At 38.9% G+C, this 17,334-nt stretch overlaps 1 gene segment (V, D, J or C); it reads right to left on the reverse strand.

The window, feature by feature from the left end:
* Nucleotides 1-407: 407 nt before the first annotated feature.
* On the reverse strand, nucleotides 408-8,988 carry LOC309876025 (T-cell receptor beta-1 chain C region-like). The segment is given in 5 exons: nucleotides 8,947-8,988; nucleotides 3,389-3,724; nucleotides 2,927-2,944; nucleotides 1,686-1,792; nucleotides 408-797 (listed from the first exon to the last, which is right to left on the reverse strand).
* Between the last annotated feature and the right edge of the window lie 8,346 nt (nucleotides 8,989-17,334).

Below are 17,334 nucleotides of genomic sequence, written 5' to 3' on the forward strand. Positions count from 1 at the left end.
ACATTCTCACATGCTCGTAGCTAGACATTTGAGCCCCTGAGGCCTGCAGTCCCACTCCACTCCCTGGTACAGACCCTCCCGTTCACAGATACTGACTTCCAGTTACCCCACACACCTGCACACACACTGGGACCTACACATATGTACTATGCATCTCCCAGCAACTTGACTTAGACATGCAGTCTGTTTGGTAACCCCTCTCACAGTCACTGGACTGCACTGTGCAAGCTTCTGAAGCTTGGAGTCCACTCCAGTTGCTGGTATACAGTATCAGCAGTGGATGAGCCTTCTAATATTTTCATAAGAAATAGTTTCTCTCAGGACTGTTTGTGAATGTTTTTTTAATGTGAGTTCCTCACAACACAACAGGTCACTGGAACTTGTGGTGTAGTAGACTATTGCTACAAAAAATAAATAAAAAATAAAATAAAATAAAATAAAATAAAATAAAATAAAATAAAATAAAATAAAATAAAATAAAATTCAAGCTTCTCAAATGGAACGAAGATAAAACTTTATTTCCAATTCAAGGAGCTGATGCAACTTGATGCAACTCTCTAAGCAACAAGGTGTTAGTTTTAAAGCTATGACAGAGATTTTTTTGGATGTCCATGGAAAACCCACCAGTGATTACAACAAATTAGAAAGAACAGGAGGGAACAGAGAAACACAAGAAACAAAGAAGATCTTAGACAGAAGCTTGGATCCTTTATACAGTAAAAAATAGAATTTGCTTTGGTCCTGATGATGCAATGGAGAGGGTTGTTCATTCATTCTGTATACAGTGTGCCACCAGCCTAAATGGAAACAAAACAGAATAAACAAACAAGCAAAAGCCAAAAATACAACAATCTAGTAAACAGTAGACCTGATATATCAGTGTCTAAACTGTTGTGTTTCCTGAGAATATTAACAAAAATGAGCATGTTGTAGCTCTATGTTTTCATCCTCTCTTTGTAGCAAGAAAGTATCTTAACCTGTACATAATATTTTCTTACATCCTGACCTAATAGTTTTACACACGAATTTTCACAGATCATTGTGACCCAGTAAAGTACAAACCTACTTCCTCAAGCAGCCTTCAAAAAGGAGACAAAAATGCCTTGAAAATAATTGAGGTTCTGTTCATACTCTCAGCTCTGTCAGGTCCCTTTTCAAACATACCTCCCCGTCCTGTTTCTAAAGGAACAGATGCTGAGACTTCCACTACTCTTACTGTAATTATCTGCTAGATGTATGAGAAGCTCATGGATAAAAAGTATTTCATGGCAGTTACTAGCTATTTAAACTTCTCCCACTTCTTCAGATTTATCCCATTCATTGCACATATCTCCTCAAACCCCTGTTTATTACTTTTACTGCAGACATGTGTCTCTTTTCAGTGCTTATAGAAAAGTATGATATATATGATATTTCCTTTTTTTACTTTCTGGGTAAGTTGTACATAATTGTTCTTCTTTTTCCATGTGTTTAAAGAATATTTATAGAAGGAATTGCTGTGTTAGCACTGATTTTGTTTGAGATGTGGAAGAACAGTAATAGAAAATTCAGCACTTGTGATTTTTCAAACAAGGCAGGACATAGCTCTGCAGAGCATATGGAGAACACCCCATGCCTGAAAGCAGGTTTTGTCTTATGCTTGTACTAGTGAACAAAATCACCCTGGAAGTGATACACAAGCTTACCTTGGCTGTCAACATCAGAGTGCACACCAAAATAGCGTACAGGAAGGCTTTCCCACAGAGAATAAGGTAAGTGAGCTTCAGAGAATTTCCATGCAGTATGTAGGACTCTGCAAACCAAATATCATTGTTGTATTGAATTATCATCATCAGGAGAGACTGATCTAATGTAGCTTTAATCAAATAAGAATTCTTGAAATCTTTACCTAAGCAAAGCAAAGGAACTAGAGCCAAATAAATAGCTATGTTAACACCTGTGATAGCACAGGAGCGGATAGAACATTGTTATTCAAAGAACCAAAGAAGAAAATGACCCTAGAAAAGACATAGATTGGCTTTATTCTAAAAGACTATGTCTTAATTGGGAACATTTAACCATTGTGTTACCACACATTGAAAAACTAGGGTGGTCTTGTTAATCACCCTTAGGAACTGAAATTAAGCTGAATCACAAGATATATATATATATTTTTTATTTTTTTTTTCACTCATTATTTTCAGTAGCCTTGTAAATGCTGATATATAAGCAAAGTTTTACTTAGTCCAGAATAACCTGAAATCTAGCCTTTCATTCTTACATCTTTTTCACTCTCAAGGTACAGTGGTAGTGTTGAGAAACCAGCCTGATTTCATTTCACCCTTCAGATACTTGAAGCAGTAAAGAAGTTGGTCAAAACCAAGAATATGTAATTACGAATACATAGAGGAAATAATCATAGTTATTTATATGAATGTCTTCACAGTTTGAAGGAAATATGTGACTTTTAATAAGAAACATTCTGAATTCAATAATAAGAAATATTAAGAATTCTGGTGTTATAATTTTGAGGTCATAATCACTTTGCTAACTATGATTTCTGTTCTTTCAGGGATTATTTTTCTTCTAGAAAAAAAGGTAAGCAAGCAGCTTCCCAATAGAAAGCAGCATTGAGGACTGGAGAAGATAAAAAAGCAGAAGACAGTACAGTAAAGTTCCACTGTTTCTTGCACCATTTCAAAATGTAAACATAAAGAAGAGCTAAAAAAATAGCTACATACAACATGCAGGTCCAGACATTCCTGAGTCTTTTTTTTTTTTTTTCTTAAATCTGACGTTCATGCTGCTTAGCTGTAGAAATATAAGTTATTATTTTATTGGGAAAAAAAAAATATATATATATCTCATTTCCCTTGTACGTAACATCAGTAAAACCAGAATTGAAATAAATGCAGATATTTACTTGCTTGTGAGAAGACACACATACCTTCAGTAAGTGCACATCCTGAAAGACAAAAATGAATTGAAAGTTACATTTCTCTTCAATGTGAATATAACACAAATTTTAGAAGTTTAATTTCACAGTATTTATTTTACTATACTATATATTTTACATCAGTATATATTTAGTACAGTAAATATATATAGTATAAAATATAAATATAGTATATATTATATCATAATAAATATTTTACTATATATTTACACTAAGAAAATCTGAAGAAACCTTTGAAAATTCATAGATATATAATGATAATAACAGATACACAGGGCTGGGAATATAAAGAGATACATGGAAATAGGTACACATTTACATATAATTTGTGCCATGAACACACCACTGTACATAGAAATAAGTAACCCATAGCCTTTTTCCCACTTTAAGTGATTTCTAGTTTGTACACCATGATGATGATTATACTCTTTTTATTTTAATTTTTTTACTTACCGGCATCACCATAGATGAATTTGTGTATTGATTCCTGTGTTCCATTCTTAAAAAAATTGGCAACACACTCAAAACGATTCAAAGGGTTGAACCATTCTTGGGATGAGATTCTCAGTCGACTGGTCAGTGAATAAGTATTCCCATATGATGTGGAATTCTCATCTGTCCCCACCCCTTCTGTCCTCTCAGCACCATTCACCTTCCAGACTAAATTGAGGTTGTCGGGGTAGAAACCAGAGGCCAGGCATACCAGTGTGGCTTTGCTCTTCTCTTGGATCTCTTGCTTTGATGGGGAAAAGATGGCCACAGCTGGTGGTTTGATTTCATCGTTTTTCTCTGAAACAGAAAGGAATACAGCCCAGAGTCTCCATTATTGTTTTTAGCCAAGAAGGTCTTGTAATTGTGCATCGTATTTGTGCTGTGTGACTCCTGGTGCATCTGGCTTTTTAACGAATGCTTATTAGAGATATTATTATCTGTTAGACAGAAAGACATCAAGAAAGTGCAAAAATTCACTCATTGCACAGAAATATAAAAGGCCTGGCTACAGAAATGGAGCACTGATTGTATTTCTGGCATAGTCCCTGTCAAAAGAACAGGAAAGCTTATAAAAAGCTGTGCGAACAAAGTAAAGTAACCAAAAGGCCTGTATTTGTAGTAACAGGTAAAAGCCTGTGTTATAAGGCATAAGCATCTTTAGCTGACTGCAGCACATTCCTGAAATTGTAGTAAGACAGGACTGTTACTGCAGTGTTCAGAATTGTATTTCCATGTGATACCCTAATTGGAGCCCCAGCTGAGGTGTGACATGAAAAGAAAGAGATAATCTTTCTCACTATCTGAAGTGAATAACACTTTAGGTAGGTAACCTGAGCCTGCCTGGGGCAAGTTTAGCTCTAGATCTTTACTTGCCATCCGTTTTTAAGACTACGAAATATCATATTTATGTTATTTATTATTTAGATTATCCTGGGTATGAGAAAACCTCACCTTACACTTTTCAGAGTAAAGTGAGAATTTATACACTCAGAAAACAAAAGATATTCCATGTCCTAGAGTGTTTAATATTTTTATTCTCAAGAGTGTTTAAGACATTTAATCTTACATATATATACATGTATACATATAAAATATGCAGATATGTGTATATCTTATATGTATATCTGCAGTCAGAAGGGATGTACAAAGTAACAATGAGATGCTACTTAGAAACTAGGCAGTGACTCTAAAAGCCACTTTTTTATATCTTTTTATATTTGTTATATGTTTTACTATAATTCCTTTCTTTTATCAAGCTTGATAATTCTGCCAGGTCTGCAGAGTGCACATGGAAACAGAAAGTCAGAAAGAACTATAGAGATAAAGAGTAAACTTTTACTTATTCCATATGATAGAATTAACTGAGATGTGGCTAGCAGTTCTAGGGAGGTGATTGTCCCCCTCTGCTCTGCCCTTGTGAGGCCGCACATGGAATACTGTGTCCAGGTCTGGGACCCCAGCACAAAAAGATGTTTACTTGTTAGAGCAGGTCCAGGGAGGGCCATGAGGATGATCAGAGCTCTGGAGCACCTCTCCTATGAAGAAAGGCTGAGAGAGCTGGGGTTGTTCATCACAGAGAAGAGAAGGTTCCAGGGTGACCTCATTGCAGCTTTTCAAGAGTTAAAGTGTGCTTATTAAAAAGATGGAGAGCAACTTTTTGATTGGGCAGATAATGATAAGACAAGGGAGAATGGTTTTAAATTAATAGAGAGGAAATCTAGATTAGATGTTAGGAGTGAAATTCTTCACTCTGTGGGTGTTGAGGCACTGGAACAGGTTGACCAGGCAGACTGTGGATGCCCCATTCCTGGAGGTGTTCAAGATCAGGTTGGGCTAGGCCCCGGGCAGTCTGGTCTAGTGGGAGGTGTCCCTGCCCATGGCAGGGAGATTGGAACTAGGTGGTCCTTAAGGTCCTTTCCAATCCAAACCATTCTATGATTCTACAATACATTGTGGATGCTCTTCCTGATCATTCCCTCCTTTCTGGAGTGGACATACATAAATAAACAGAAATTTATCTTGCATAGATCTTGACCCATAAGCCCTGGAGTTTTCTTTCAACCGCTAGCCTTAATCATGATTGTCAGTGCCTACTCTACAAAGAACCTTAGGCCTTTCTGTGAAAACATGAGCTCATACAGACCTCAGAAGAGGTAACTAGATAGTTACATTCATAGCTCACTAGCAAGTTTGGCACTGCTTTCCTTCCAAAAGTAAGGCTGATCACTTTTACTGCTCCTTCTAGTACATGGCTTGATGATTTATTTTTTTAACCTTAAAATTCTTTCTAGCATAAGTTCATTGTCTCATAGCCCCAGTGGCTAAAAGTGAAGACACTGAAACAGATGAGGAGAACAGAAAAGAATAGTGAGAAAGATTCAACATGCTAAAAGAAAAAAAAAAAAAAAAAAAAAAAAAGAGAGAGAGAGAGAGAGAAAGGAAGGCAGTGAAAAAGGCTGGCAGAAAAAAAAAAAAAAAAAAAAAAAAAAAAACGAAAAAAAAAAAAAGTATTGAAATTAAAAAAAAAAAAAAAGCCAGAGATGAGCATACTTGAAATGGAATAAAGAATTAGGAGACTGACATAAGCAAGAGCAGAGAGAATTAGAAAAATATATATATCAACAGCCCATTCTGTTCTGATCTTCCACATTGGTCACGGAAGATCACTGGTGCAATGCTTAATCACTGTATTTATGTATATAAATACATGTATACCCTGTCAAACATTCTTCATCTATCTAAGAGAAAAAGTATCACAGTTCTCCCATTCCCCTAATAGCAAGATCATTTTAATAATATCTTGCTATTTTTCACCTCTATTCCCATTTGAAAATCATCTGCGTATATGTTATGTATAATTAATGCAAGGAAAATTTTCAAATGTCCCTCACATTGAGCTTAAATATAACTCTGAACACAGTGCCAACTCTAAATATAACTGGTACAGTCAAAAAGCACAGGTGTACACCATTACACCATTTGTGTTACACCAGTAACACAAAGGGGCCTTTTCCTGTTTTTGTCTGCTACTTAGTTCCCCAAAATGGGAATGTTTAAAGGATCAAGCCCATGTGTATTTCTACAGTTTGCTATTAGAGCTGGCAGTGGCAGAGTGATAAGGTTGTTTTGTCCTGTGATTCAAAAATGCTCAACAGAACCACCTTGATGTTAAAGGAAGATGGTATTAACAGAGCAGGTCATGCTAAATCCTTTCCTTGGAGGGGAGAAGGCAGAGAAAGAATGTAGGGAAGAAGAGAATGAATAGTGGAGAAAAGTGCACTCTTGTCAGAAAAGTAAGAGAAAGATAATTCAGGCTTTTTAAAATATCCTTTTTAACAGTGAAAAAGAATGTTAAAAGGAAACAGTGTCCCAGTGCAATTTCAGGCAGCCTGCCTACCATCTATGGGGAGGGAAGCAAAATACCAGCAAGACTGCACCTTCCCTGCCTGATTCCGAGCCACCACAAGCATACTTGTGAACTTGACAGTATCCCTGAAATTTTGCTTTTGGTTGTTAGACAGCAGGGCAGAAGAACTGAAAAACAAACAAACAAACAAACAAACAAAAACACCTTGCAGACTAAAGAAGGACCCTTCATTTTCAAACTCTGTAATGTTTTCTTGAACAATGGGAGCAGTGTTTTTTTTTCCCTTTCTCCCATCATGAATTTCACAGTCAAAACAATCTTAAAATTGGTGCCTGAAAACCCTACACTTTTATATCAGAACTTCTGTTTCTAATAAACAACCAATAAATCATTAATTCTGTCATCATAGATGAGTGAAACATGATCATTATTTTGCTGTGAATTAAAAATGTTCTTGTCCCCTAAAACAGTATTACATGCATAATACAGAGATCTGATTTTTGTCTTACCTATGACAGTGAGTTTTGTCCCAGTGCCAAAGAACAGTTTCTCATTATTCACACTATTTTGCAGCTGCAGTAAAACCTCTCTGCTACTGTTAGTCCTCTGAGCCATACCTCTGGACTAACCCTCCCTCATGCAGAACTAGCAAATACTGAAACTAGGAGCTCATTAATTCATGGTCCCCTAAAAAAAAAAAAAAAAAAAAAAAAAAAGATGTGTAAAGATGTGTAAAGGAACAGCAAATACACCTATGTGTCTGATCCAGTGAAACCAATCTAAGAAATAACTCTTCCAGAGCTCTCTTCTTCAGCCTTAGGTGAATCAGTTGCTGCAGCTTTCACCATTTCTTTAGAGGACACATGCAGTGTTAGAAAATATTTCTCAGATGCAGACAGAGCAATTTTCTTTGATTATTTTCTGCTGAACAGACTCAGTTCCTTATTTCCTCTTTTTTTTTTTTTTTTTTTTTTTTTCAATCTAGTGAATGTTACTCTCTTGTAAAATAAACTTTTAATATTTCCATCAGAACCACTGATTTGCACTGTATTTTTTTTTCTAATGTCTGATCATGTCTGAGGAAGAGCCTCCATTTTTCCTATGAAGACTAAAATTTATCACTTGAAAGCATTTTTCTCTGTGAGGAAGGGTCTGGTATAAAAGTGTGAGGTTCTTCTAATTCCAGGAATAATAATGAGAAGGAGAGATCACCATCATTAATCAGTCCCAGAAACAGCCTTGCTTTCCCTTGGGTTTGGAAACAGTCCAAATCCAGAAGTGTGGCCCAGATAGAAATATTCCACAGGAGTTACTTTTATTCGAAATGAACCACACATTCTCTTTTGGTGATTTTCAGTGGCCTTTCAGAATCTATTCTGAAATAGTAATTATAGTAATAGGAATAGTATTTTTATTTAATAATAGTAATAATAATAATAGTAAAAACTGTAAGAGTAATTTTTATTATAATCCTGATAAGTGTGCTCTGTGGAAGAAAAACTTGCTATGCTATGGACAGTAGTTTTCTAGAACAACTAGAAATTAAACAGCTGCAGAGAGCTGATATTATTGCTTATGATAAAGCTGAATATTTTTGCTTCTGTTTGTTAACCAAAAACAGTAGTATACTTATTTGTCTTTCCCAGTCATCTGAGATAACATGTTTTAGTTTACCCTCAAAAGACTCAAAGTAATTCGTTTGTAGATTCTTCATTTGTTTTCTAGACCTGCCCTAAATGTAAACATAACTTAGACAACTGTTATGGATAACCTGGAAACGCAGGAGAACTAGCATTATGGGGGCATAGCTATACTTTCAAAAATAATGATTTTTGCAGATGCTAATTTATTAAGAAGATACAGTGATAACATGCACATATTTTTCAACCCGTCTATCTTTTTTATGGACAGTCCTTTATTCACAGAAGATGCCTTTGTTCTCCAACGTGAAATGTATGTAATTAAATAGAGTAGCAAACTTAATCTGGTCTCCAAAGCAGACAGGGATATTAGAACATTAGTAAAACACCAGCTTAATGATGAAAAGGAGGATAAAGTTGAAATTCTCTGAAAAGAAGAACTTTAAAGTTTTAAGGGATTTAAACTTTAAAGGGATTTAAAGTTATTTAAAGAGAAAACAAAATTTTCTTACCCATCACTGTAACTTTTGTGCCAAAACCAAAAATCACCTTAGTGTTGGTCACAATGACAAACTGTTGTATTATAAGCTAAGAAAATGGATGTGCTGCAGTTGAGTTTAGTAAGCAGAAACTTAGGTAATGTTTACTGTATCTGGAAACCCAAAGATGTCCTTAGTCTCTGAAAGACTATGGCAGATCACCAGCTTGAAATTCTATTGTATAATCTGTAGCATTTATAAGAGCACTTTTCAGAGTTTATTGATACTTATTTTTGTTGTCTACATTTCACCTCCAGTTGTTTCACGGCCTAATCTCCATTTACTCTCATTGATATCACCTGCTGCTCTCATTTTGAAGACATAGAAACCATACAGAGGTACTCAAAATACCAGAGGCTGTCAAAGTCTACAAATATAATTCCTCTACAACTACAGCTTCTGTTTTGTCAGCCTAGTACTCTAAGCATAGGGAAGCCTTCATTTCTGTAGCTTGTGAAGCTTAATAATCAAATTGTTTTGTGGTGGTCATGGTCATGTGTTTTCATATAGGTGCTTCAGCTTTGTGGTATTGAATTAAAACAAACTCATTTGTTTCCCTTCAGCGGCAGGCCAGACATCCCATTAAAATTCCTGATAGGTTAAAAGTAATCTACATAAGTACAGTCCAGAAGAATCCGTTGGCTAATCTCAGACAAACCCTTTTGCATCCATTAGGAAAAACTGCAGTGAGAAAGAATGGAGGATTTGAGAAAAGAAAATTGCCCTGACAAGCATGTCTTAGTGGACACTGGAGACTTGCCCAGAGAAAGCCCCAACACCATTTTATATATTGCCTTTGACTGATACCTGCTACTTTTCAGATTTTTTTCCTAACACTTTGGTCATGTTAGCAAAGAACAATTGGGAGGGGGTCATGGGGTGGAGGGTGGGGGCATTATTGCATCAGAAAAAATATTAGTTGTGTGTTTCACATACTCTGATAAGTTTTAGGTGCATCTCCAATCAATCTGGTTTGTTGAAAATTATTTCAAAGTCATCCCAGAATCTTCTGGCTTGTCTTCTAGACAGGATAGGCTTAGGCTTGCAGTTCTCAGATGATAAAAGTAAGTCTCAGCATACTGGGTCTGTCAGGAGAAACCAAGACAGAACATGCCCACTGTGCTTCAGAATGCTCTGTATTTGTCTAAATACACTCTCCCCTGAGGTTTATGCACATATGGGTTTTTGTAAAGACCTCCTGGAGAATATATCATTGTGGATCCCCTGTCCCCACAACGATACAACCTCATACAAAAACAATCCCACATGTCTCCACCCTCACATTTTGTCATCCAGTCACCATGAGAAGTTGTGGCAACCACAGGCCCCTTCCTTCCACTGCCATTGCTTTGTCTGTGAGATAATCTGATCACCTCTTAGTGTATCCATTATCCCAGAATCTATATTTCCAACTTTAATTTTTTTTTCCTATAGACAAAAATTAGTCTTTTTTTTTTTTTTTTTTTTTTCTTCCCATTTTATTAACTGGTTTTATATGCAGTTATTTTTCACCATGCAACTTCATGGTAGTGTTTATGGTGCTTTCATTCTCACTCTTCCAACACAGAATGATAAGAAGAACGCAAACCAACTGTAATTGTTTTGCATTGAGATTGATTTGCTTACTACAGACTGGTGTTTATACTTGTAGTCTTGCCTGGTTGTGAATATCTTCTTCTGTCTGTGCAATACTTTTTGGCTGCTCTGAAAGGGCAAGAAGTATGATTTTGAGCTCTTAGGTTTTTACTACTCTGACTACCCTGTTCCAGGAAGCAGAAATATAATCTTCTCCTGGGTATCTATGACTACAAAAAAGCTTCATCTAGGAGTACAAGCACACCTTCATGTTGGAGATTGTTTTAAGGTGGTGAGAACTTTAAGGTGGAAGGGTACTTTATTATTTTTTTTTTCTCTCTCACACACGTAATTAAATGAAGAAACAAAACTGCATTTTTCCCCTTAGGTGTGCCCAGGTATGATGTAGCTTCCAAGAGGGAAAGATCTGTGCCAGTGCAACTGTGTATACCAACAGACATTGAGGCTATACAGGGAGAGACAGGAGCATGAACAAACAAATTTAGGTTTAGGACATGCTTAGCTGATCCAGGCCTCATCTTCTTGTGTATATAGTCAGGACATAGTTAGCAACATTACTGAATACCTACAATTCATGTTGCATTCTAATGGTTTCACTCCATCCTGTCTTGATATAAATAGCAGTCAGTTACTATAGGATACATACAATTATTTGAAAATAGATAGCTCTCCAAGCAAAATATTTCTTTTTCTTTTGTGCTGTTCTGCTAAGCTCCTAACATCTGTTATGTCCTCAGGGGAGGTGAATGAGAAAGTCAGAGTAAGTTGAAACATTTAGGACCAAAAGAGAAGACTACAGAAAGCCATGTAAAATATTGGACAGGTGACAGGTGATGCCCTGTGTGTTTAACTTGCCTGTATGTTTAACTCACCAATTATAAGAATGATGGCAGACATTTGTCTTTGTTTGGACTGAGTTATTTTAAAAATACATTTAGCATTTTTTATTGGTCTGTCTCTGCCTACATGATAACACTAATAGTGTGATATTATTTGCCTGCCTTGGTCTAATTCTGTCTCTGATGTCAGCAGTGTTTACTCAGGGTCTAAAACCATTCTACTGAAATCCCTTTAAGATTATTCTGTTTCCTTTACCAGTCTACAGCTCCATTATGGTCCTTTTTGTCATTAGCAGACTCTCTCCAACATTGTGTCTTTCATGTAAAACCATTCAAACCACTTCTTCTGTATTAATTTTGAAGGAGTACTTCTATGTGATGCTAACATCACATAGATGGTCACTATTATGAGGTAATTTCCAAAAGTGCCAGCAGACAGCAGTCTTGTCCCACTTTAGAGTTCATTTTTAGTTCCCACCATTCCCCCCCTCCCCCCCCCCCTTGCATCCCCCCTCATCCCTCCTCAAAAGGAAAGGCCTTGTAGGCCATGAATTTAAACAAGTGGGAGGGAAGCAAAGACTGTTTATTGCTTTGGGTTTCCATGTATCTGATAGGAGGCTTCATGTGTAAAACTCCAGCCAAGAAGGAAAGGTAAGGATTTGTCAACAAGAAACATTTAAGGCCATATTATGTAAAAACAGTATCATTTTAGTGAGGGAATTTCAAAGGAAATAATGATCTCATTGCTTATGTCTGTCTTGGATTATTCTCTAATACACAGAAGAAGCAAAATACAGAGAAGTCTTGAGCTTTATAAATTTGTCTTAGGAGCACTAGGAAGTTTGTTTCACAAATGTTCAGTACTTCAGATCATGAACCCCTAAAATTAAGCAACAGCCCTTTCAGAGCATAATTGCGCTGCATAGTGGAGAACAGAGAGATCAAGCTTCCTAGCTGGGTAAGCAAAAGTCAGTTTCCTCATTCCAAGACTTATAAGCTTGACTTTCTAAAAGGAGAAAGGCAGAAAAAGTCTGAGTAGCTAGAACAGACAATGAAGAAAAAGCTGAAAAATTGTGACTACAGATGCTGTTCTTCAGGCTTCTTGTGGTACAAGAGCTGACAGAACAGAAATAACAGGACAGATGACCTTGTGCTAATTGCCCAGTATAGGCACTAGCTTGGGAGCAGATGGGCATTTGGGAAACAATATTGTTCCTTAGTAGTAAAACTAAAGTAAAACTTGGGTGCAAACCAGTGGCTCTAATACAAAGCTTGAGTATACACAGGCTAGGAGAGAATGGAAGGAAAGTAAATATACATACATAGGGTGGTCTGGCATATTCTGCATAGGGATGTGACTTTACATATCCTCTCCTTCCACCATATTATCTTTTGAGAAGCCAGATCAATTTCTAGACTGCTGGTAGGCTATTACTGACAAATTGTTATTTTTGTGAATATACAACACCGTGAATATACAACAGTTTACACAGTTATGTCTGGAATGTCATTGCTGGACATCTGCAACAGGTACCTTTGACTGTGGTTTCTGTAATTACAGCTTCCCTAAAATCCACTACAGCAGGAGTTGAAGAAGAATAAATATAAGGACAGGGAATGAGACAAGGAAAATAGCTATTTCATGATAAACTATTCTTAGAATAGCAGGTTATTTTCGGTGCCATCCCAAGCTTGCAAAAGAACCAATGCCTAGGATCAAGTTTTACCTCAGAGCTGGAATTGGGCACTGTGGCTGCAGAACTTCAAGTTGACAAAGTCCACTAGAGATATGGATGGTTTTCCACTGCAACTGGAAACTACACAGCTGTGACCAGTCAATAACCAGCTCATTTATTTACTGGAATGAAGGCTACTGATAATTTGCTTTAAAAGGCTCTTACAATTGCATTTCTCATACAAAAATAAAATTTAAAAAAAAAAAAAAAAACACAAAAAACGTAACTGGGAGCTGAGAAATAGATTTTTGCTTATGTTCCCAAGCTAATAGAACTGGTTTTCAATGTTTAAGGGAGAGGTCTGAACTAGGACTGTAATATTATGAATTTCAGGAACTGGTAACTTATTAAAGGAGACGAAGAAAAAAAAAAAAAAAAAAACACTCCCAAAGTTGCCATCATGGTGTTTATATTCCATAGTGATTCTGGCATAAACTGGTTTTCCTAGAACTTTCACAGGACTGTTGGACTGAAATGTAGGTCTTTGACTGCAGTAACCCTCTTCATTAGTCCTGATGTTACTTCTTCCAAGCAATATTACTGAGGTTTTCACTTTTTCCACCCTTTTTGGCGTTATGCCTCACGTATTTGCCTGAAGCTCAACGAGGTTCATACCTGTCCCTTGGCCTTCAAAGATTTGTAGAAAGGGCATGCTCTGCCTGTAAGAGTGGTGTACATCCCAGAAGAATTGGTAGTGAATATTCCCTGTCTCTCCTTTTTAACCCTGCTTTTTAAAGAAGGAAACAGAAATGACCTGAACAGCTATAGTTTCTTCCCAGAAGGGAAGTAAATATATTCTATATGATGTGTGAAAGCTTTGTATGCTTTTTTTTTTTAATGCTTTGTATGTTTTGTAAGCCAAACCATAGTAAGATAAAGATAGGTATGATTGAGCTTACCAGTTCAGATTCTGAACTACTGGATTTTTTTTGGAAAAAAAAAAAAAAAAAAAAAAAAAAAAAAGCCTATAAACTACAAACATTAGAAAAACAATGAAAAGAAGGAAAATGAAGATGTCTAAGGTGAGACCATTGATGCTGGTTTTCTTGGCATGACTGCTGAGTATGTCAGTCTGTGTTGATCTGTGTGCTTGACTACGTATGTAGGTATGCATGTATTGCATGTATGCACGCCTACTGAGAACATATTCTCAGCCTTTCTGCTGGCTGGGTCTGGGTGTGTGAGGCCATGGCAGCCACCCCTCTGTTGGGCTACCAGTTTCAGCTCTACCCAACAGTAAGTCTTGGGGAAAGCAGTGAGATCGCCCCTTTAATAAAATAGGGACTATAGGAAGAGATGTGGCAATGACCAGAGGGCTGATGTCTCCTGCCTAGGTGGAAGAGGACCAAAGGATCAAGGAAATGCTTCCTATTGAGGGAAGGGTGTTTAAGGACAGCTGGGAACAGTAAGAGCTGCTTGGCAGAAGTTTCTATTGGATTTGGAGGCTAATATTTTGACTGAGAACATCAAGTAAGGACTGGCTTTCCAGTCGTGACAGGGACAAATGATGGTTGCAATGCAACGAAGGCACTGGCAGCCCACTTCCAAAGCTCGACAGATGCTTAACACTTAACGCCACAACTAGGATTGTCCAGCTAAACTGTGGCTGTGTGCGATTACCATCAGATGGCTTCTTGGCTTTAATGGATGTAAAGCATCTCATGCCAGTTTCATTCAGTAGCCTATGTTGGTGCACAGTTCCCCCGGAACTTGACTGGAGACAATTCTTGCAGAAACCCTTCCACCTGGGGCTTGCCATCCCAGATCCCCTGGCCAGTCAGTCCTATGCTCATTCTTTCACACCTCTCATACCCAAACAGTCCATTCTTATGCCATTTCTGATACAACTGCACCTGCTGATGTGGTATGAGTTTCCCCTCCTCCTTCATTCTATTTCACTATGCCAAACTTAGTAGCTCCCACTTCTAAACTCCTTCCTAACATTTTTAGACCACCCAACTCTCCACTTCACCACCCTTAGAAGAATTTTGCACTTTTCCCAGTCCCTCCTAGGCCTCTCTTTTTTCCTCCTACAAACTCCCTATCCCAGATTCTCACAACAAAGATGCAGTTTCTAGGTTTGGAGAGGCTAAAGTTGCTCCGTAATGGCCCAGTTTACACTGCCTCAGGGTTCTTTGAGGGACGTCTTTTTGCCACTCCCTACAGATCATGTGTTGCATGAGATGGGTTAAATACAGACTTTAAAACTGGAGAGCTTTAAACAGGAATGTATTTATTTATTTATTTATCGCTGGACACGTACCCACAGGATTTTGTGATTGGTTCCGAGGCAGTAACATGCTGCAGCAGACTGGTGTATAGTGTCGGGCAGTTGCTTTTCAGCATCAAGGCAACTCGAGGCAGCTGAAAAAACTGTCAGGACACAGCAGCCTAAAGGAAGGTGGCTGACAAAATGCGAGCAGAGCCAGCAGTGGTGTGCTATTTTAATAAGGCATCACGACTATTTCACAGTCATTAACCAGCTGAAAAATTTTGAGGCAGTTGCGTAGTGCAGAGGAGCGGGGGATCGCAGCGGGCACGCATTTTTCTGCATTGAGGCCGCTCAAGGCTTCTGAGGCAGCCACCACGACCCAGCCGCCCTCATGAGGCTGCCTCATGAGGTGCAGGCGGAGCCAGCAGCTCTCCCTATCATACAAAGGCAGCCCCTAGGAAGCATGAGCAACCAGGCAGGAAGCACTCACTGAAGTGCTTGCCAAAACCACTATGGAACCCCAGACTGAGTGCCTGCCCAAAGATGTGGCTGTTCAGGTCTCTGGCTGCAGGGAGTGCCTGAGCCTGCTGCTGCCAATGGTGGGTGAGAGATACTGCCTGCGTGAGGTGCGAGCGGGTAGAGGATGTGATCAGCCTGGTGGCAGAGCTCAAGAAGGAGGTTAAGGACTATCAGGGAGTGTGAGCAGGAGTTGGGCTGGTGGAGTCACTCCCTATCACGCCTGAGAGAAAGGCACTGGGGCAACGCACCCAAAATAGTGGTGGACCTCCCACCCTGTTCTTGTCGGGCAGATGGAGGGGGCCTGAGAGATGGAGAGGAATGGATACTGGTCCCTGTTTGGCATCACAGGGGTGCCCCATCCCTACCCGCCTCTCGACCCCAAGTGCCCTTACACACTAGGTTTGAGGCTCTGGATTGCAAGGGACAGAGTGGTGAGGATGTGGGGGAAAGGCCACACAGGACGCTGTCTCAGGCAAGGAAGTAACCTCCACTCCTCAAGACTTCCTCCACCAAGAAAGAAAGAAGGGTAATGGTCAAAGACAACTCCCTTCTGAGGGGAACAGAGGGTCCTCAATCTCCCCATCCCAGATTCTCACAACAAAGAGGCAGTTTCTAGGTTTGGAGAGATTAAAGCTGCTCCGTAGTGGCCCAGTTTACACTGCCTCAGGGTGCTTTGGGGAAGGTCTTTCTAGCCACCCTCTGCAGATCATGTGCTGGATGAAATAGGTTAAATACACCCTTTAAAACTGGAACTCATCCATGGGCTATGTCCTTTTGCAGCACAAAGCTTCTGCCAAAGCTGCTCTCTGTATTTCCTTTCTTAACTGATTTCCCTCGATGCTTTACACTGCAGTCAGGCCTGGGGTATTTATCCCCATTTGTTGTTGTCCGCCTTTCCTTAGCAGCTAGTCTGTGTTACCTGCTGGACCCTGGTGGACACAGTCCACCTGTCTTGAATGTCCTGGAGCAAGTGAAAGAGAACATATCACTGCCCACAGGTGTTGCCTGTAGCCTGATTGCTCTGTGCTTCCGGATTCTGCCTGCTGTCCCACCTAGTGCCATAGCAGTAATGGCCACCATCAAAGCTGTTACGGTGCCAGTGAGAAGAAAACTTTGCCACTGGCAGGAGCAAAATGGAACTCTGCTCTGCTGCTGTAGGAACCCGCTCCCCAGAGACCTGCTCCTTTTCTCAGTAAGAGGGCCAGGAGCAAAGAAAAGGAGGTGCCTGGCTCAGAAGACTTCTTGGATGGTGGAATAGTGCCATATTCCCGTAGCCCGACAGCCCAGCAGCTCTAGGGTACTGCTCCCAGTGCACACACCTGAACCGGAACAACACGGAAGGTTCAGGAGGAGCTGGTGGAAGGCTGCAGGGAACCCCACTTGTCTCTGATGAGCTACAGTCCCCAAAGAAAATGTCTGTAAGGCTCTTTAAGTTAGATATTTATTTGTGCTGTTGTCT

Source organism: Aythya marila (genome assembly GCF_965140915.1).
Source record: "Aythya marila genome assembly, chromosome: 1".
Classification (NCBI taxonomy): Eukaryota; Metazoa; Chordata; class Aves; order Anseriformes; family Anatidae; genus Aythya; species Aythya marila.